Raw genomic sequence first — 22,519 nt, 5'->3', positions numbered from 1 at the left:
TTTGTATATTATCCACACTCACGTGACACATACAATGGTTCCCTGAAACTTTCTACATGAATTCTACAAGTAGCACGTTCTATATTGGACCTTTCTTGTTCCCTCCAATTATTTGTGTTCTCCCGCACCAAAATTACTTTGTATTAATTTTTATTTACTTACCAATGTGCATGTTGTAGTCACCTAGGAGAGAGACTGGTTAATTTTTTTCTTGTCTTTTTTTTTCTTTTTTTGAATCCCTACACTTAGCATAATGCCCTGGGAATAATAGACACTTGATACACATTTCCTGAATTGAATCAAATTGAATTCCATAGCAATGCCAAGTATTACCTTCTAAATTCAACTCATTCCACTAATATTAATTGAGTATTTGACAAGACTTCAATTAAGATAGTGAATAGGAAAAAAACAACCCAAATCTCCCACATGTAAAAAAGAGAAAGCAAAAAAGCACCAAATTGAATAACAATTAAAAAATAATAAAGCAAGAATCAAAGTACGATCATCTATCCTAGGTTGGCGGAAGGCCTATAGCATTAAGGAGGCAATGGAGCCAGAAGACAGAAGGCAAAGCACCAATGGCTCAAAGCCATTCCCAAAAAGAAAAATTGCTAAAGGTTATAAACAGTTCCTAAAGGGAATAAAAAATCAAGCTATATCAGCCATATTTTTTTATGTCCCAAATCACTAATAATTAGCAAAATGCAATTTAAAACAAATCTGAAGATCTACCTAACACCCATCAGATTGGCAAAGATAACAGTTGTTGGAGTGGCTTACCTACCTAAAGACTAACCCATTGTTCATGGAGCTTTGAATAGGAGCTCCAGCCTTTCTGAAAAGGAATTTGGAACTATACTTAAAAAGTCACTAAAATATGCTTTTTGAACCAGCAGTACCAGTACTAGGCCTGTACCCCAGAAAGATCAAAGGAAAAGGGAAATACCAATATATACAAAAGTATTTGTAGCAGCCCTATTTGTTATAGCAAAGAACTGGGAAAGTAGGTGTCTGTTAATTGGGGAATGACAACTAATTGCTGAATATGAATATAACGGAATTTCATTGTATAATAAGCAATGATGAAATGAATGGTTTCAGGCAAACCTAAGACAGCTTGTATATACTGACCCAGAATAAACTAAACAGAATCAGAATGACTATACTTATAACAACAAATAGGAAATAGAAAGAAAAAAACTTTTGAAAACATTTACTTCCCTTTTGACAAAGACATGATGAACTCAGAGTGTAGAAGGAAGAAAGAAAGGAAGGGAGGGAGGGAAGGAAGGAGGGAAAGAAGGAAGGAAGGAAGGGAAGAAGAGAGGAAGGGAGGAATGAACAAAGGGAGGGAGGGAAGGAGGGAAGGGAGGAAGAAAGGAAGGAGGGAAGGAAGGAGGAAAAGGAGGAAGGAAGGAATGAAAGAAGGAAAGAACAAAGGAAGGGAGGGAGGGAAGGAAGGGAGGGAGGAAGGAAGGAAGGAGGGAAGGGAGGAAGAAAGGAAGGAAGGAGGAAAAGAAGGGAGGAAGGAAGGAAAGAAGGAAGGAAGGAAGGAAAGAAGCAAGCAAGGAAGGATGGGAGGGAGGAAGGAAGGGAGGGAAAGAGAAGAAGGGAGGGAGGGAGGAATGTAGGGAGGGAGGGAAGGAGGGAGGGAGGAAGGAAAGAAGGAAGGAAGGAAGGCAGGAAGGAAGGAAGAAAATGAGTATTTATTAAATGCCTACTCTATGCCAAACACTATGCTAAGCACTTTACAAATATTATCTCATTTGACCCCCAGCAACTACCCTGGGTAGTAAAAGTAGGAAAGTAAGGAGGAGGAGATGATGAGGAAGAGAATTCCAGGAATAGAGGACAGTCACTGAAAATGCATGGCTTTGGGAGATGGAGTGTCCTGTGCAAGAAGCAGTAAGGAGGTCAATGTCACTGGAAGCAGAGTATGTGGAGGACAGAAAGCATGAGAAGACTAAAAAAGGTTGTGTGGAGCATGTTAAGGAAAAAAAAATGCCTTGATTTGTTTTTTCTAGAAATATTATTTTTCCAGCCAAAACTTTTTCTAGACTTTTCCTGTTGGAAAAGAGAGATGAATAAAAGCTAAGGCTTGAGTAAGGCTCAGTCTACATGAGATCATTGCATTCCCTCTGACTTGGAGTGATCTATCCTGGCAACCTCTTGGGGACTAAGTCATCTCTTTTGAAATTCAAGGTTGAGATACTGCTCAAAGGAAGGAACTCTTAAGAGGAAGCATTCCAGAAAGGAACTGAGTGGTGACTTCTGGAATATTAAGCTGAAACACTGTTTTCCATTTTCTTTTGTCTTGTTTTTTACATATTATGATCTTTCCCTTGTTCAGATTCCTATACACTAAAGATATGTGTGTGTACATATATAGATAAATATATACAAAGATTTATATCTATAAAGATTCCTATAAAGGTTGGGGGATTCAGTCAATTTGTACACCTGTCTCTCCAAACTAGAAATGGCTTAGATATAGGTTAATGTTCAGTTCAATAAAATTGTTTCTGGCAGACTTGAGCCTAAATCATAGAGCAGATTATTGGTATTCATGTTTTCTCCTTGACATTAGGAAGAGATTAGTCCAGGGGTGGGGAACCTGAGGCCCTGAGGCCACATGTGGTCCTCTAGGTCCTCAAGTGTGGCCCTTTGACTGAATCCAAACTTCACAGAACAAACTCCCTTAATAAAAGGATTTGTTCCATAAAACTTGGGCTCAGTCAAAAGGCTGCACCAGAGGACCTAGAAGGCCATGTGTGACCTTGAAGCCACAGGTTCCCCACCTCTGAATTAGTCTATAAAGGATTTGAAATGCTAAACAGAGGATTTCGTATTTGATTCTGCGGTAAAGAAGTGCTACTGCAGTTAATTTATTATAGAGTTGATGGGGAGGTGACATGGTCAGACCTGTACTTCATTAATATTACTTTGACTGTTGAGTGGAGGATAGAGTGGGATTGGGGAGGGATTTGAGGCAGGGAGACCAGCCAGAAGTCTATTGTATCAGTCCAGAGTGCCACAGGCTGACAGGGTTATTTAGGGTCATTGCCCCAGAGGATGAAACTTAGCACACAGGTACAACTTAGAAACTTAGAGCCTGGAGCCCCCACCCTCAATGGCCTTCACTCCAGGGATAAGAGAAATACTGAACTCCATTCCTAAGATTCAGTAGTATCTGCCATGACTCCTACATTTCTGGATCAGCAGCAGACACTGCCTCCCCAGGCTACTCCTGCTAGAGATTTTATGTTAAATCATCAGAGGGACAAGGGAGGAGGAAGAGATTATCCGACAAAATGCCTTCATCCACAATCACTGGCTTGCAGTAAATTCTAATAATTTATACATCTGGGAATGTCCTGTGTATAGACCACTGGCACCAAACTCTCAAATACAATTTTTCCTCTCTTTAATACTGATGCCTTATTAGCTGAATGGGAATGCAACTTCTAATAAATATTTTCTTGTATTTCCTTAACAATGTCACCATTAAACAGCTAACGTACTTCATCTTAATAAACAACTCATGTAAAAGAGAAGGGAGTTTCCATATGAGTATTATAAATATTGCATAACTCACATCCTTTTAGAAAATAAATTCAACAGACTATATTCAAAGTACCAACATTTGAGAAATAGATATTGCCAATCGGGCAAATAACAAATATTTTAACAACAGGGGTGATAACTGCAAACACTGTCTAAGGTTGAGAAAGAAAGCAGTCCCTGAGACGCAACCAGATTTCCTCAACTACTATTTTTGCTCTTGTAAATGATCATACTCCTATTTCCTCTTAGAAAAATTTGTTGTTCAGTCTTGTCTGACCCTTTGTGACCCAGTTTGGGGTTTTCTTTGCAAAGATACTAAAGTGGTTTGCCATTTTCTTCTCCCAGTCATTTTATAGAAGAGGAAACTGAGACAAATAGGGTTAAGTGACTTGCCTGGGGTCACAGAGCTAGTGTCTGAGGCCAGATTTGAAATTATGAAGATGAATCTTCCTGATTCCAAGACAGTACTTTATTCTTGCCCACCCCCACCCCGCCAAAAGAAACAAAACATCTTTAGTAAAATCACTCTTAAGACACAGTTGTATAGTCGACAGAGTGCTGGACTTGAAATCAGAAGACCTGGGTTGCAATTCTGACTCCTTATGTAGCAGTATGACTCTGGGCAAGTTCCCTCCCTTCCTCATTCAGAAAGCATGTGCTACTTCTATTGAGAGGTGTGACGTGGTCTGTAAAGTGTAAAGTGCTGTTAAAAAAATTGATTGTGGTTGGTGTGTCTATTTTAAGATAGGGATAGGCAACTCTGTTATAATTAAATCTTTTGAGAGCTCCTTAAAAGGACTTGATCATGCAGTACAGTACTTGAATATAGTAAGAGCTTAATAAATGCTTCCTGATTGAATAACTGATGGACTGGAGCAATAGGGTAAAGCTGCCTGTCCAGAATGTCTTAACCTGGGGTCTGTGGACTTGTGGGTTGTTTTTTTTTAATTGCCATGCTTCAATGTAACCGATTTCCTTTGTAATCCGACCGTATTTTATTTTATGCATTTAGACACATTATTCTGAGAAGGGTTCTATAGGTTTCAGCAGATTGTCAAAAGAGTCAATCTCATAGACACACACACACACACACACACACACACACACACACACATACACACAGAGTTAAGAACTCTTGCACTAGGCAGATAAGCCCCTTTCCCTACTCTCTTCTTATTCCTCCTTTCCCTAGCTTTTGCTTAGCTAAGCTTTTTCTCTACTTCCTTCCCAATCTCCTCAAAGGTCAGGGTCAAACAAAAAAAGCACTATGGGTAGCTTGCCCTTAAAGGAAAGTCTGAAATCCTTCCTAGTTTAAAGAGCTCTACAAAAGAGGCCTGACTGCCTGCACATACCTCTCCCTAAATTACTGGAGGTCCAAGCCTTTTTCCTGAAAACCTTCAAAAAAGATTTGTCCCAGTATACTTCTTCTGCTTTCAAAAGATGAAATCTGTATCTTTGTTACCTCTACTTATTCATCCTACTACTTCAGAGAGTTCTATTCTCTGAAGCTACAACATACAGAGGAAATAGCCAAAGAGTTAAAATAGTTAAAGCCTATGGTGAAAGACATCTGACCAGGTTCTGATTTAGGACTAGGTAATGGATGTAGAGGAGAAGACTCCTCAATGGTATTGGCAATAATTTTTTTTTTTGGGAGGGGACAACGGTAGTCGGTGCAAACCTGGGATTTCATTCATTGGTCTAGAGAGCAAAGAATTCAGCACCTTTTTTTGCAATTAATAGTCTGAAAAGGTTGCCAGGAAACATTGAAAGGTTAAGAGACTTAGCCAGAATCACTCAGCCAATCCATGCAAGAGACAGGACTCAGACCTAGATTTTCCTGACTCCAATATCTTCTAACCATAACATCAGGTTGACTTGCTAAAATAAACTTGCTAGTTTAGTTTAGGAATATATTATTGCTGAGGGGATGCCCATCAATGGGGGAAGGGCTGAAAAAGTTGTGGTATATGACTGTAATGGAATACCATTATTCTAGAAGAAATAGTGAGCAGGCAGAGTTGGGAAAAACCTGGAAAGACTTACATGGACTGATGCAAAGTGAAATAAGGAGAACCAGGAGAACATTGTACACAGTAAAAGCAACATTGTACAATGATCAACTATGATGAGCTTAGCTCTCCTCGGCAATACAATGACCCAAGACAAGTCCAAAAGACTCATGATGGAAAATGCTATCCATATCCAGAGAAAGAACTGATGGAATCTGAGTGCAGATATTTTTTTACTGTTTACTATTTTTATGCTATTATTTATATATTTATACTATTATTTTTACTATTATTTTGCTTTGTGTGCATGTGTGTGTGTTTCCTTCTGCAAACTAATTATTTTGCAAACTGTTTATCACAACACGATTAATCTGGATATAGATTTACATATATATACATATATATAACCTATATCAAATTGCTTACATCTTAGGAAGGGGAGAGGGTAGAGAGGGAGGTAAAAATTTTTTATAAAAAATGAATGTTAAAAATTGCCTTTACATGTCATTGGAAAAAATAAAATACTATGAAAAAGAAGATATTACTGTAAGCATGTTATCTCAAGAATACTAAAGGAGACAAAGGAGAAACTGAAACAAGAAATTTAGCAAATGTTAACTAGGAAGAAGTTAGCAGCAAAACGAATCATGAATATAGCTTCCTGCCCTGTGAAAGGACAGTATTGAACTAGATGATCTCCTAAGTCTTTGGAATTCTAAAACTATGTATGAATAGAGAATCAACCATGGTGATATAAGAGTATTTTTGACTTATCTTTCTTACAATCATTTACAGACAGTTCTTCATGTAAATTTGGATTTATGTAAAAAATTCTGAAAGAAATCTGCATTTCAAAACACTGTTTATCTTAACTTTATAGTACTATACTGTCTTTTCTGCTCCTGCATCTAGACTCTCACCACTCCCCCCACCAAAACAAAAAACCCTCTAAATGAAAGCAGAAGAAAAGCCTGCTGAGGAATGAGGGCTTGGCTTGGGAGCTGAGAGAGGAGACTTTTGCCCCTTCCATCCAATCGCCCGTATGTCCAGCCTGTGTGTCTGTCTTCCAAGTACTGCACCTGTCCCTACCCCAGCATATCATCCATTCTCTCCTGTCTATGTCCATGTCCTGCTCCCAGACATTTTTCTCCCTTCTTCCTCTCAGTTCTGGCCATGTTTCCATGTGGCTACTATATATTCCCTGTCCTGCCCTTGCTTCTCTGTTCTGGACCCCACATGTCCTTGAACAATGTGCTAGCAACCTCCCTCCACAGAAGCAGCCCCCTTCCTGCCTCCCTCTCTCCCTTTCCTGCATCTGGAAGAATTACATAAAAATTGCTTTAAGTAGAAGTCTGCTGAATGGTCCACTTCCACAGAGTGGGAATTACCTCTATGTTAGATGAACAACTAGCTAGAGCCTACAGAATCAAGCTGAGACATCAAATTACAGCTCGAGAATTAATCCTCAGTTGGCAACTTCTAGTTATAACTCTAGTATTTATTTACTGACTAGTTTACTATTTTACTTGTACAGATCTTTCCCTCTTGCTATTTGTCCTTTGCACTGGGCCTGGCACATAATAAGTGTTTTTGTTGTTTAGTCAATTAGTTTTGTCCAACTCTTTGTGACCCCATTTGGTGATTTCTTTGCAAAGATACTGGAATGATTGGCCATTTCCTTCTCTAGCTCATTTTACAGATGAGGAAACTGAAGCAAACAGAGTTAAGTGACTTGCCCAGGGTCACATAGGTAGTAAGAACCTGTGGTTAGATTTGAATTCAAGCCTCCTGATTCCAGGGCACTCTATCCACTGCAGCACCTGGCTGCCCAAGTAAGTGATTACCAAGTGCTTATCACCTGCTGTCTTTAACCAACCCTCGTATGAAATGCCTTCAAACCTTCTCACCATCTGTGCCCTCTTCTATCTAGATATCTATCATTCAAACTGGGTGTGGTTATCGATAACTATCTTGAAAAGTAACACCCAGCACAGAACATAATATCCAATCTGTGGTTGCTTGTCCTTCATTCTCGAAGAGGACCATAGCATCAGGAAGGTGATGCCATGACATACAAGTGAATTGGATTTAAGTGAGGGAGGGCTGTGCAGAGTTATCAGCCACACTTTCTCCTCCGAAGCCATCTGGGTCAAATGGAAAGAAATAAACCAGGGTGACTGGAGATGCCCCCCCAGTCTGTGGTATGACCATGCTAAAGGAATTGTACATTCAAATAAAAATGTGTGTCTGATAAAAATGTGTCATGTTTGTGGAATGATTTGTTTTGATGTGTGTTCTAAGGTGCTCCTGCAGAATGGAAAGATTTGTATTCCAGAATGGCAAGATTAGGGATCCCAATAATATAAAGGGAACACAGAATTAAGATCAATTGGAGAGGGAAGTAAGGGCAATTGGGGTTAAATGACTTAACCAAGGTCACACAGCTTGTAAGTGTGTCAAGTGTCTGAGGTCAAATTTGAACTCAGGTCCTCCTCACTCCAAGGCCCTTGCTCTACTCACTGTGCCACCTAGCTGCCCTCATTAAGATCAGTCCCGTGTAAAGCCCAAGGTTTTCTCAAAATTGTTTGAGGGAAACGAAAAAAGAGAAGTATTATAAACACTGTCCATGGCCTGAACTTTAGATCACACTGAAGATCCATTGTCTAGCTGAGAGTCTTTTCTAAAATTTGCTTTCCATTTGGAAGTATTCCCCACAGGCACAGGTAGAATCTACCTTATTTTTTTACCATAATTTTTTTCTTTTTTTTTTCCTTTATTCTGAACTTAATAAAACAAACATTTCTATAACACAGTAGAATAGGGAAAAAAATGATTTCACATGAAACTGCAAATCTGTTGTGAACAACTTGCTATTCCTTTTAAATACATAATAAACTTATCATGTAACTTTCTTTTTTTCCTTCCCTTCCCTCCCCCTCCACCATAGAGATGGCCACCATTAGACACAAATATTTATATATATGTAAAATCACTCTATACATACTTCTACTTATTACTCCTTTCTCTGGATGCAAATAACAGTGTCTTCCTTTATAGTTCCTTTGTAGTTAATTTAGGTATTCATAATAGTATAACATAACAAAACATAATATAATATAATTAATATAATAATATAAAATGACTTAGTCACTTACTTTAGTGAAAATAGAGTCTTCACTCCCAGGTTCGTGCTCTAATAAAGCTCTGTTCTCTACCACAGTCCTGCTCAGGTCCATTAATATTGATTATAACATATTAGCATATGTCACTTTGAGACTCAGCCCCTGTGTCATCTCTTACAAGGCTCTGTGTAGAGTTAAGGACACAAGGGAGGCTGCATGAACTATTTCCTCAATAAATAAGCAAGTACTGTAAACCTTGAGGTAACTTTCGTTGAGAAATTTTCCTTTTCTTCAGGGAAAACCCCTGGCAGCAGCCCAGACTCTCCTTCCTTCATCACATTCAGGTGGTGTTATCTCAAGACAAAGGTTGGGGTCAGTAGTTCTTCCCCAGGCCTCAAGCCAATTTTCTTCTCCAGGCCTATTTGTTATCTCAGACTCTCAGCCAATTTAACCTTTTGGCTACTATAGCAAACAAGAGCCAAGAGATAGAAGGGAAGCTGGGACTTAATGGAACCATTGCAGTATGGGAAGAGAAAAAGCATAGGTTTCAGAGTCAGAGTTTGGGTTAGAATTCCAACTCTTTCACATCCTATATTGGTGACCTTGGGTAAATAAGTAAATTCTCAGGGTTTCTTCAACTGTAAAATGAGAGAATTCAAGTATATCCTTAACATCCCTTCCAACTCTAAAAGTCTATGACAGTACTAACATAATGTTGGTCTAAACATAGAGTAATATACTAACTTTTGTTTTTGAACTGGGTAAAATGGTATTTTCAAAAAATAATAATAACCCTTACCAGGCATTGCCTAATATGTTATTTCTGCATATTATCATTTTTCTTCCCTTTCAGATATGTTCCCACTGTGTTTTGTCTTCCTGGAATCCATTCAGTAAAATCATTCATATTCTAGCCTTATCCTAAATCCTTCATAGCATATCATAATATGACTGCCAGCCTGAGAATGCAAATAAGCAACTTAGAGTTACACAGTTGGGGTTGGAAACATTATGGAAGAAATGTATAAATACCATACCAAAAACACACTCAATTTGTGTCTACACACAGCCCTCAACAGGCACTATTTGGTTCTTTTCCCCAATTTGCTTCCAACTGACAAAATCACCAGTAAGAATTCAATGAACTACAAGGAGATATTAATAAATCATAGCTTTATATATGAAAGTGTTAGATATCTTAGTTCAGGCTAAGGGTCATAATCAGCATGAGGAAAGGTATAAGTATTTACAGTTTAGGAAAGGTATAAATATTATGAAATCAGCAAATGCTTTTGTTTTATTTTTTTAACCAAACATCTTGCTAAGCCTTTGGGTTGTTTCTAGGTGGCACGTTTGGAGAGAACATCTGACCTGGGGTCACACAGATCTGAGTTTGAATATGACCTCAAAGGTTAACTATCTGTGTGACCCTGGGCAAGTCACTTCACCTGTCAGCACCCTCATTTCCTCATCAGTTGAATGGGAATAATAAAAGTACCTACTTCCCGGGGTTCTTTGTAAGGATCAAAGGAGAACTTTTGTAAAATACTTTGCAAACCTCAAAGCAGCATGCGTGTGTGTGTGTGTGTGTGTGTGTGTGTGTGTTTGTATGTGTGTCTGTATACATTTATAATAATAATTATTATTATTTTGCTCTGCTAAAAAAGATATGTGAATTACCTCTCCTAATACTTCAATTTGACAGGAAAATAACAGCCCAAGAATATTACATGTTTCTCTAGAACAGTCTTCAACTCCGTTCTTGCAGGAACCTGTCTAAAGTGAAGAGATTGTCTATTCATTCTTGGAACCCTCACTCCTGAAGTTTCTGTTTCTACTTATTTCTATTTGACATTTGCTTTAGAGAACTGGGAATTGTACAGTGGCTATTTTCATTTGTCAGCAAGGTAGAATTCCAGGATTCTGTCACTTTCAAGTTCAGGGTAAAAGCAATTATTCATCTTGACTCTTGAAAACTGATGATGAAACAGTCTTGGTTGAAGAGTAGTGTACAGTAGGTGCAGAAAGAGTCTGTAAGACAACATAGCTGTTTGTTTTGCTTCTTCTTGTTCAGTTGTTTTTCAGTCATATCTGACTTTTCACAACCCCTGTAGCCATAGTGGCCTTTGTTTTCTTTGAGTGACTCAGCTTACCTCATTGAGCCTTGCTGGGCTATACCTGGGAGCGGAGAACTTCCTGTGTGACCTCTTCCGGGGCAGGAAGTCCAGAGACCCATGGCCTACGAGCAGAGAACTTCCTTTGTTATGAGTCATGGGGCTGGCTGGGGGGAGGTGTTAACTCCAGAGCCGCGATCTGTTGGGTGTTAACCTAGTCTGTGCTAGGGGGAGGGACCAGCTCAAGAACCAATCGGCTCTGGTCATTCAGGCGGCGCTTGATGATGTCAAAAACTCTATAAGAGGGGAGAGGACAGCTTGAAGAGCCTTTTCCTTTTCCAGTTGGAGCCAGAGACGCCTACAGCCAAAGCTGAGCTGCCGGTAGTAGAGCTGACCCACATGGAGCGAGGAGTGCTGAGCCAGGACTGGAGGCCAGTGGGTAATCTTCTTGCTGTAGAGGGGAAGCATGTATACGATTTTGCCTTATACTATCTCGCTTCTCTGTGGCCTCCTGGTTACCCTTGTGAGGCGGACTTATTGGGCCTGGAAGCTTTTGATGAAAATATCAAAATGGGGACTCTGGTTTGTGGGCCTGTTACTATGGAGTGTAAATACATGCTTTAGTTCTCCTGCCTTCTGCCTAGAGAATTCCTTATATCTTGTGGTTCCAAATCTTTCAGGCACATATGAGATTCTCTTTGAAATCATAAATTCTGCCTTCCTAATATAACCCCATTTGGGGTTTTCTTGGCAAAAATGCTGGAGTGGTTTGCCATTTCCTTCTCCAGCTAATTTTACACATCAGAAAACTAAGCAGGGTTAAGTGACTTCCCCAGGGTCATACAGCCAGTAAGTGTCTGAGGCTAGATTTGAACTCATGAAGATGTGTCTTCCCGACTTTAGGCCAAGCACTCTAACCACTGTACCACCTAAGGCCTGAAATTAGGAAGACTTATGTTTATGAGTTAAAATCCTGCCTTAGACATTTACTACCTATATAACCCTGGGTCTTTGCTTCAATTTCCTCATCTGTAAAATGTGCTACAGAAAGAAATGCCAAACCACTCCAGTATTTTTGCCAAGAAAACCCTAAATGGGGTCATGAAGAATCAGATATGACTAAAATGACCAAACAACAGCAATCTTCTTTTGCTTAGCTGTACTTATTTGTTGGGGAGGGGGGTGCTATATTAAACAAGCATTTTGCAAAAGGGGCAGCAGTGTAAATAAAGTAGAAATGATAAATTATGTTGGTGTTTTCTTTTTGGATAATGAGGAGGTGCTGTGGATAGAGTGCCAGGCCTGGAATCAGAAAGACTTCAGTTCAAATCTGGCCTCAAACTCAAAACCCTGGACAAGTCACTTAACTCTATTTGCCTCAGTTTCCTCATCTGTAAAATGAGCTGAGAAGGAAATAGCAAACCATTCTAGTTTCTTTGCCAAGAAAACCCCAAAGGGTCACAAAGAGTCAGCTGATACTGAACTTCAAATGAGACTTACAACCAAAATAAGTTAAAGAAGCTAGGCAAATTCAGACAAAAAACTTAAATTAAAAAAACTCTTATCTTACACCATATTTTTCAAACCAGTTAGATTTTAATGTGCTTTAAAACAAAAAACAAACTGATATAGACAGAGAAAGTGAAATTTTAAAGAGGAAAAAATACAAGGTGTGAGATTTGCAGCATTAAGGTTTGTCATTACAAAGAGTGACCAGCAGAGGGAGAATGGCAAGGTCTTTACCACTGTGTTGTGAGTGTGCAAAACAGATTTCTATATGATTGGCAGAGCGTGTTTTGAATTTAGTATTGCAGAACTTAGAATGGAAACACGCCTTAAAAAAAATAACTATTCCCCTTTTTTTTTACAAATAAGAAAACAGATGCCCAGAAAGCTTAAGTGTTTCACCCAGTGTCACAAAGCTAAGAAGAAACAAAAATGGAATTTGATCCCAGCAGGAAAACAAAAGAATAAGAGGAAGAAAAGAATTAAGAGGTAAAGCATGAAGTAACAGGGCAGATGGCCAAAGGTGGATGACTAGATGGAATGTGAAGCACAATCTAGACTGAAACTAGCTAGATATAGCTAGATAGGCTAGGTGAATTTGTGCTGCCTCTCTCATTAATCAACCCAGCTCAGCTCCAAGGGAAGTTGTTTTTCTGAGATTAAAAACTTTTAGGGAGGAAATCACCAACCTACCCTCAATCAACCTTCTCCTCAAAATAATAAATAATCCTCTTTCAGTCTGATTTTCCAAACACGCCAATTTACCTCATTTTTATATGTTCTATTCTCTGTAGGTATCAATTTGTTCTATTTGATATCTTTTCATGAAAAATGCTTTAGGTATGCAACTGATAATCAGTCAATAAACATTTATTAAGCACCTATCATGTTCCAGTTACTCTGCTAAATTCTGGGGTTACAAAGAAAGTCAAAAGGCTGTCCCACCTCTCAAGGATTTCATGTAAACAATTATGTACAAACAACATATACAGGATAAATTGGAAATAATCAGCACGGGGAAGGCACTAGAATTAAGGGGGATCAAGAAGGCTTCTCGCAGAAGGTAGGATCTTAACTGGGACTTGAAGGAAGTCAGGGAAGCTGGGAGATCAAAAAGAGAAGGGAGAACATTCCAGGTGTGGGGACAACCAGTGAGAACACGCACAATAGGAAGATGGAATGGCAATGTCAGAGGAAAGAAGGAAAAGGTAAACAGATAAGATGTGGCAACAGATTTTATATGGGAGGGGTGTGAAAGAAAGTGAGAAGTTGAGGATGACACCTAGATTGAGAACCTGGGTTACTGGGAGGATGGCGGTACCCTTAACCATAATAGTGACGTTAGAAAAAGAAGAGAGTTTAAGGAGAAAATGAGCTGGGGAAGGAAATGGCAAACCACACCAGTGTTTTGTTGTTTGTTTGTTCTTTTTATGTCTGTATGTTTCTCTGTGTAAAACTGTCTCTTCCTTTCCCACCCTTCGTTTGGGACTTTAAGATCTTTTGAGGCAAAGTCCTTGAGCAGATTTTTTTTTGTTTTTTAGTCATGCCTGAATTTTCATGATTTCATTTGGTGTTCTCTTTGCAAATATATTGGACTGGTTTGCCATTTCCTTCTCCAGCTCATTTTACAAATGAGGAACTGAGGCAAACAGGCTTGAATGACTTGCCAGGGCCACACAGCTAGTATGTGTCTAAGGCCAGATTTGAACTCAGGAAGATGAGTCTTCCTGCATCCAAGCCTAGCACTCTATACACTGTTGAGCTTAAGATGTTTATAGGATGTCCCAGATGTCCAATAGGCAGTTGGGGATGGGGGATGGGGGATGGGAGTAGGGGAACTAGAGGTCAGGAGAGAAGTTAGGGCTGAACATGTGGATTTGAGAATCATTGGCATACAGATGATAATTGAATCCTTGAGGGTTGTTGAGATCATCAAGTAAAATGTATGGAGGGAGAAGAGAAGAGAGTCCAGGACAGAGCCCTGTGAGACACCTCTGGCTGGCAAATGTGGCCTAAATGAAGATCCAGCAAGGGAGAATAATAACAAACCATAAGACAGGTAGAAAGAGAACCAGGAAGAGTAGTGTCATAAAAATCTAGAGGGGAGAGAGTATCAAGAAGAGAGTGATTGATAATCTTAAAGGCTACAGAGAGGTCAAGAAGGATGAAGATGGAGAAAAACCAATAAAACTGGCAATTAAGAGATTGCTAATAACTTTGGAGAAAGCAGTTTCAGTTGAATGGTGAAGTCAGGAGCAAGACTGTAGTGAGCTAAGAATTGAGTGAGAACAAAGTAAGTAGAAACAGTTATTACAGTCAGACCTCTTCAAGGAATTTAGCTACAAAATGGAGGAGAGATATGAAATGATAGCTAGCAGGAATGGATAGATCAAATGAGGATTTTTTGAGAATGATTGAAATATGGGCAGGTTTGTTGGGAATAAGGAAGCAGCCATTAAGCAAGAAGAGATTGAAGATAAATGAAAGAATGTGGATGGTAGAGGGAACTACTTTTTGGAGAAGACAGGTTGGAACGGAATCACTTCTGCATGTAAAGGGATTTGCCTTGGCAAAGAGCAGGGCCACTTCTTCATGTGAGATGGGGTGAAAAAGGAGATAGTGACAGAAGATAGCTGGGTATTTGAGAGTAGGAAGATAGGAGAAGATGGAACTCTTGGCTAATGGTCTCAATTTTTTCAGGAAAATATAAGGTAAGGCTCTTATCTGAGAGGGTGAGGAGGAGGGCAAGCCATGGTTGAGGAAGGAAGGATGTTGAAGATGTTTGGAAGAGCCATTTAGAGAGGAGTAAAACAATTGTCTTGCAACAATGAGACCCAGCTGATAATATGTAGTATGAATTTGTAGACTACCCAGTCAACATGATTTCATGATTTTCTCCAGTTTCATCCAGAAACATGTAAGAGCAAAGGAAGTCTGTTATGTGAATGACCTAAGGCCTCAATGAGGCTTGTAAAAGCAAGGTTAGCAATACAACAAGGGGGCAAAAGACTCGAGAGAAGAGGAAAGTACAGAGTTGAACTGGCTTAAGATGGGGAAGGGAGGAGAGGATAGCTAGTGCAGGTGTGATGGCCTGGGAGAGAAATGAGGAATTGAGGGACTGGAAGTCACGGTGAAGGTGAAGAACAGAGTTCAGGGTTACAAGGCAGAGAGAAAGGTTTAATAACAACTACTTTTGGTCAGATAAGAAAATTTCAGAATTCAGGAACATGGAGGTGGCACATTTGTGGGTGATGACAAGATCAAGGGTATGACCATCTTTGCGTGTGACTGATGGGGGAGTTAGTAGGTCATGTGAAATGATTAAGTTAAAGAACAGTGAAATTAGAGTATTTGAGGAAGTATCAATATATATTGAAGACCCCTAATATCAAGACAGGAGTTGAAGAAGAAAGAAGAAAAACTCATTGAGGAAAGAAGAGTCAATAGACAGCAGCTACCAGAATCTTGATGGGATGGAAGAAATAGATTGAATGAACCTCAAAGAAGGAAGGGTTCCTAAGTGATAATGGTAAAGGGAGGACACACAAGTGGCAATGGAGAGCAAGCAGTATTTCAAATCCCCCACTTCAGCCAGTGAGTTGGGGGTTGGGGAGGGGAGAGATGAGTGAAAGAGCAGCAAGTACTAGAAAGGGAGACCAAGAAGGCTGTGTCATCAGGAGGGAACTGGGCCTCATTGAGAGCCAAAAGAGTAAGTCGTTACCTAAGGAGCAGGCATTCCAGAGAGCACAGTATAAAGGTTTGAATAGCTTTAGAGTGAGATGTTGTGGGGAGGGGGGATGTAGGAGTAATGGATCAGGCAGTGAAGAGATCAGGGTTTGAATGATGACAGTCAGGCATTCAGAATCACTGAGTAGGGGAGGGTAAAGCACTTCACAAACCTTGTAAGTGCTATGTAAGTGCTAGCTATAAAAATTATTTAATTGATCTGGATTCTGGGCCCAAGAAGAGCTTCTTAGTTCATACTGGTTGAGATTCACTCGGGTGTAGTAGGAAAAGCTATTGATTGATCTTTAAAATTTCTGGGCTTTATTTCTAGCTTTGCTAGCCATAACACCTTGGGCAAATCACTTACCCAATTACGGGAGTCAGAAGCACAGATCTAGATGACAGCGCTAGAGCAGGAAGGGACTTCAGAGGTCACATCGTCCAACCCCTTCATTTCACATATGAGGAAAATGATACTGAAGGAGGTGAAATGATTTGCCTGGGGTTATAAAGGCAGTAATTGTTAGAAGTGGAATTTGAATCCAAGACCTCTGACTTCAACACCAAATCTCTTCCATTGTACCAGGTTGTCTACCATGGCTCCACTTGATGTCAAGTTGGTGGGACAGAACATGTCCCAGTTCCTAGAAATGACAGTGTGAATACCTACCTTAACAAGAGAGTACAAGTTTTGAGGGGCTAGGGGGCTAGGCAGTAAAGGATCTGAAAATCTATCTAGTTCAACCCCCTCATTTTATAAAAAAGAAAGCTAAAGCTCCAGGTTGTCTAAGTGACTTGTCCATCACACATGCAGTAAGTAAGAGAGGCAAAATTTGAACACAAGTCCTCAAAGGCCATACCTTTTCCACTGTTTCAAACTACATATAATTGAAAGTGACACTAATGGGAATGTTTCATTTAATGAATGAAACTTCACTTTGCATCTGCTGTGCTGCTTGGTTTGGAATAAGATCTTCACCCCTGCTCCCCGCTGCCCCCACCTCCCTGACCCTGGCCAGCTAGGTGGCCCAGTGGATAGAGCAGTGGGCTTGGAATCAGAAGACTCATCTTCATGAGTTCAAATCTGTCCTCAGATACTTACTACTTATATGACCTTGGGCAAGTCACTTAACCCTATTTGCCTCAGTTGCCTCATCTGTAAAATGAGTTGGAGAAGGAAATGGCAAACCACTGCAGTATTTTTGCTAAGAAAACCCCAAATAAGGGAATCACCAAAAGTCAGACACCACTGCAAAGACTGAGCAACAAATACGAAGGGCAGAAACTGGACTCAGGTCATTCCTCTTTGCACTGTGCTTGGTTTCAACTCCTCTGAATAAGATTATCTCTTCCCCTTCCTTTTGTGTGCTGTCTCCTCCCATTAAATTGTTTGCCCCTTGAAGGCAAGTACTATCTTTTTATTAATTGTATAGCCAGTGCTAAGAGTAGCTAGGTGGCTCAGTGGATAGAGTGCCAGGCCTGGAGTAGGACCATCTGAGTTTAAATCCAGCTTCAGATATTTATTAGCTGTGTGACCCTGGACAAGTCACTTAACCCTGTTTGCTTCAGTTTCCTCATCTATAAAATGAGCTGGAGAAGGAAATGGAAAACCACTCCGGTGTCTTTGCTAAGAAAACCCCAAATGGGATCATGAAAAGTCAGATACAAATGAAAAGAACCAAAGGAAAGTAACATGGTATAGTGGAATGAATACTAAGTTTGGAGTCAAAAGACTTGAGACCTGTTTTTTAATTCCTACTATACTATTTACTACCTTTCTGAATTTGAAGCAAATCATTTAACTTCAGTGGGCCTGTTTGATCAAGTATTCATTCAATAAGCATTTCAATAGTTGTTTTTATCTTTTTTCTTGAAAAACGTGAGGGGGAAGGAGGGAAGGAGAAAAATGCTTGATAACTAAAAAAAATTTAATTTAATTTTTAAGAAATCTAAAAAAAAACCAAGCATTTAGTCAAGCATCTTCTGCACAAAGTAATATGCTAGGTGCTATAAATACATGATAAAAATGAGACAAAATGAAGGGGATGGAATAGATGATCTTAAATATATCTCCCAGCTCCAGAATCCTTAGATATAAGATATATTAGATATATCTAGATACTAAGTATCTAGATACTACAGCACTTTAATTTGAGTGCTGTATTAATGTTACGGGGTATGAAGAGGAGATTTATAGCAATAAATTCAGAAAATGGCTAAAAGAAGAAATGAATTAAATGAAAATGAATGCACCCCAAGATATGCATACCAAGTTACTTTTATCTCTACATTTTGTATTTTTCTTAGCGTATTTATCCAAAACCTTTTCATTAATCTATTTGATTAGAATTGTAAAGGCAAGGATCTTAACAGATTATTTGTCACTACCAATAAGCAAAAATGGTTGGGATCATCCTGTTTCTAACAGCAAATGCAAAGAAGGGGACTTTTGCTCCTTTTTTCTTTCCTCTCACCCAGAGCATATTACATTCAAGATCATTATGAGGTCCTCGGTTCTATGGCATTTGTATGAATGTGGAATTTTAAAAGTCATCAGTATCTGTGCAGACAGAAAGAAACAGTCACACAGCTCCCCCAACAGGAGCTTTTGTTTGTCCTTCCCTAAAATCTATCCAACAAAATTTGCAAACAAGTCGCTGCCTTCTCACCTTAGTATCTGATGATTTCTGCTACTCTATACTGTCATGAACCAAATCAGAGCCTGCAAGGGAATTCTTAGGCACTGAAAAGACTCATTGCAGAGATGTGGTTAGAAGTGCTGGTAAAGTACAGTCAGTAAGTTTTGATACTAAATTAGAACAAAAAGGAGGTAAGTGGTTTCTACAATGATGCTGACAGGTCTCTAGAGTCCTTTGGGTACCAAAGGTCATGGAAATAGAGGATTTTAGAAATGAATAAAATCACAGCATTAATTTACCTACTTGTATGTTCTAGCTTTAGGTAATAAATAGATAAGAACAGAGTCATAATTTTGTGGGAGAATTTCTCAGCCCAGGGAGAATCTCACCCACCAGCTGGACTTGCTGTGGAGGGGTCAAGTAACTTGACTAGCCAAGTGAGAAAGAGAAGGATTCATGAGCATGCTAAAAAATAAAAAAAATTAATTAATAAATAAAAGAGTGCTTGCTGAGAGCAGCTCTAGATTCCTAGAGTACAGATTTGTTTGTTTGTTTGTTCGAATAACTTTTCAGGTCCTCTTAGAGTATACAATCCATCAGCAGCATTCTGTAGCAATTAGGATAGATAAAGTAACACCTTTCATAGGAGAGGAAAGGGTAGAGAAAAGGAGAATCAATCAAAGGAAAAGCAGAGAGTTTCTGCTGGAGTATTTGCAATACAACTGGCAAGGTTTGTTATGAGAATGAGAAAACATCACCTATCGGAGGACAAGAAAGAAGAGGAGGTGACCAAATACCTTTATAATTTTTAAAGCAGTCCATTTGATCTAAGATAACTGGTTAAGGTAACATTTATACAAAGCTACAAGTGTCTCCTATCCAAGGACAACAAATAATTTTTACAATAGTGGATAGGATCATTTACTTTACCATGACCTCATATAGTTTATTGTATTTTATTTCTCCTTCAATTCAAAGACTTCAGCTCCTGTTGACATTATTGGTCAGAAATGTTATGCTTTTTCTTGTTTTCTGAGCCCCTCGAGGCCATTGAAGAGAATATAAAATAAAATCCCTTTGCAGCCTCCAGAAAGGTCCTAAGCATAATTTTGTATTGGTTTCTGTTAAACATATAAAGTTAGCTAAGCATAGAGAAGACTATAATAGAGGAAAGGGGGTGCGATATTTGGAGCTTCATTGCTGGAAGGTTGCTAATGGTACATGCCGCCCTTTATTTTCATCATCTATCACTTTGTATTTTTAGATGACCTTTTGCCAGGTAGCTCAATGCACTTTATTTTTGTCATCTAATCTCCCTGACGTCTGTGACGTCTGATATCACATTATCAGTTTGGGGGTTACAAGGCCAACCCACATAAAGCTATTTATTTCCTCATGCTGAAAGAGATAAGACATGATTATTTTTTTCTCAAACCAAAGTACACAGCTTGTGTGATATTTATGTGATCACCCACAAGCCAGTGCAATATATCAGAAGAGTGGTCCCCAGCGACATCGATGAAGGTGTCACTATCTAGTAACTTGATGCCTCCCCAACGTGGATAATGTTGTTTACTTACTTTCCTGGACACAAACAAGAGACTGAAAATGATCACAGTGCCTCAGAACAGGACCATCCCTTACAAAACAGTTTGCATAAGAAATAATAGTGAGCCAGGAATTAGGAGAACTGGGTTCTGACAACAATAATACCCCTACATCACCCAATGACTTGTGCATGAGCATGGAACATGTCAGCTGAACAAGAAGACATACTGATATGGAAATCCACATGGGTGAATCGTGAGCACATGGGCAAGGATCAAAGATAGGAGGAAAAGAAATAAAATTATAGCAGGAATATACTATAGTCAGCAAAGGGAAATGACAATATCCCAAAGTTATCCCAGAAGGAAAAAGAATCCTAACATAGGACTTTAACTATCTAAACATCTGCTTCAAGGTTCCCTTTACTAGTGATTTAGACAGCTAGGAATTTCTTCGACTACTCTTCCACCTTCCAGGATGTGGATGAAATGAAAAGTCAGGGGGCCAAAACGTAGAAAGACTGGAGGGATTGCTATACTCGACTTGATTCTGACCGATAAGGAAAAAGTGGTAAGTAAAATGGAGATGGCAAGAATTTGGAGAGGAATTAGCCATGCTATTTTATATATTGTGAAAGACAAGGCAGAGCAGCACACACTGTGTATCTACTCCAAAATTTGGAAAATTTGATTGCAAAGTGTTCAGAGAAAGGATACCATAGCCTGAAATTACATAAAGAAAGCTGGCACAGGAATGAAATTCTGATCAGTACAAATGCAAATGATTTCAATGAGGAAGAAAAGACAGCGGTGTCTAAAGAGACTGATACAATTGTATGGGAAATTTACTGAACAACTGTGATTTTTAAAAGACGTATACCAGGCCTTAGCACATCATGGAGACTCACAAAGAGACTGATAATCACTAAGAAGCTTTTGGCCTAAACATCCAAACAGGAAAATCAAATGGATGAAGAATGTATACTACGTAGACTAATACCCCACAGATGCACATACATGTATACATATGCATCCTGGGGCAACAGTGCAAATAGTTTATGGGTTGGGCCCAGATTTAAACAGAAGGAGAATGGATTTTATTGTTTTTGAAAAATTACAAAGCTACTTTAATGGCTCCAAACTTCTACAAACAAAAATTCATCTTTTTAAGGCCAATATTTTATTGCTATTGCTATATGGCTATGAATCATAGAATACTACAGTCTCCAAAGACTTATGAATGAGTATTACTCAAGGGCAATGGAGGGGCACAAGGCACATATAAGTAGGCTGCAACATATGATAAATAAGAAACAACAAAGAACTGGAGTAAAGTATCTTATCAAAGACACACACACACAAAAGAAGAAAGGCCGGTAGTATGGTGAGAGTGAGGGACCACCCATGTATATCCTATTCACTCCAATGGCATCCTCAGAAGATAGAAGAAAGGCCTGTTTCAATCTATGTTGAGTCAAACCCATGCAGCAAACTTGTGGGAGAACATGGTATAGGCAGACATGGATAGGTTGTAATTGAAACAACCACATCATTGAGCTCATAGACATATTTGAGTATTTACAAAAGACAGAAGCAGGGGCAGGTAACTGAGGAGAAATGCAAAAGAGTAGCTTGGTTCCTTAGAGTCAGGAAGGCTAAAGCTCAGGCTATGTTGAAGCTTTTAATAAACGCAAAGGACAGCAACAAAAAGGGTTAAAAGTTTTGGTTTGATTTATGACCAGTGTTGGCAGTAAGAGAAGGAACAAGGAAGCATTCAGGCCTCTGCTTACGATAGAAGGAGGAACTCCTATTTTACTTATGTCTGTTTTCACACACTTTTCCTCATATCCTGCTCACAACGACTCTACAAAATAGACAAGTCATGCTTTATTATCCTCCTTGTACATATGAGGCAACTGAAGGTAAGAGTGGACATAAGTAACATGGCCAAAATCATAAAGCTAATAAATAACAGAACCAAAATTCAAATCCAGGTCTTTGGACCCTTAACTAGAATCTTTTTCTCTTGTATCTTGCTATTGATTTGTGGCCTTAAGAAAACAGCTTATTTTTTTCTAGGCTACAATTTTCCCTTTCTGTAATGTAAGTAGAAGGATAGTTTAGATATTAATAAGTTCTTTTTCAACTCAAAAATTGTGTGTTTTTATGATAGGAGAGTTTAATATCAGAACAAAGAATTACAGAATGCCATGCTACCAGGCTGTGTCACATAAGTGTCCTTTATAGAACATATAGATAATGAATATTTAATTAAGCTGCTACTAG

Source organism: Trichosurus vulpecula, chromosome 1 (genome assembly GCF_011100635.1).
Source record: "Trichosurus vulpecula isolate mTriVul1 chromosome 1, mTriVul1.pri, whole genome shotgun sequence".
Taxonomy (NCBI): domain Eukaryota; kingdom Metazoa; phylum Chordata; class Mammalia; order Diprotodontia; family Phalangeridae; genus Trichosurus; species Trichosurus vulpecula.
The sequence above is the reverse complement of the archived record's forward strand: the minus strand, read 5'-3'. Positions refer to the sequence as shown.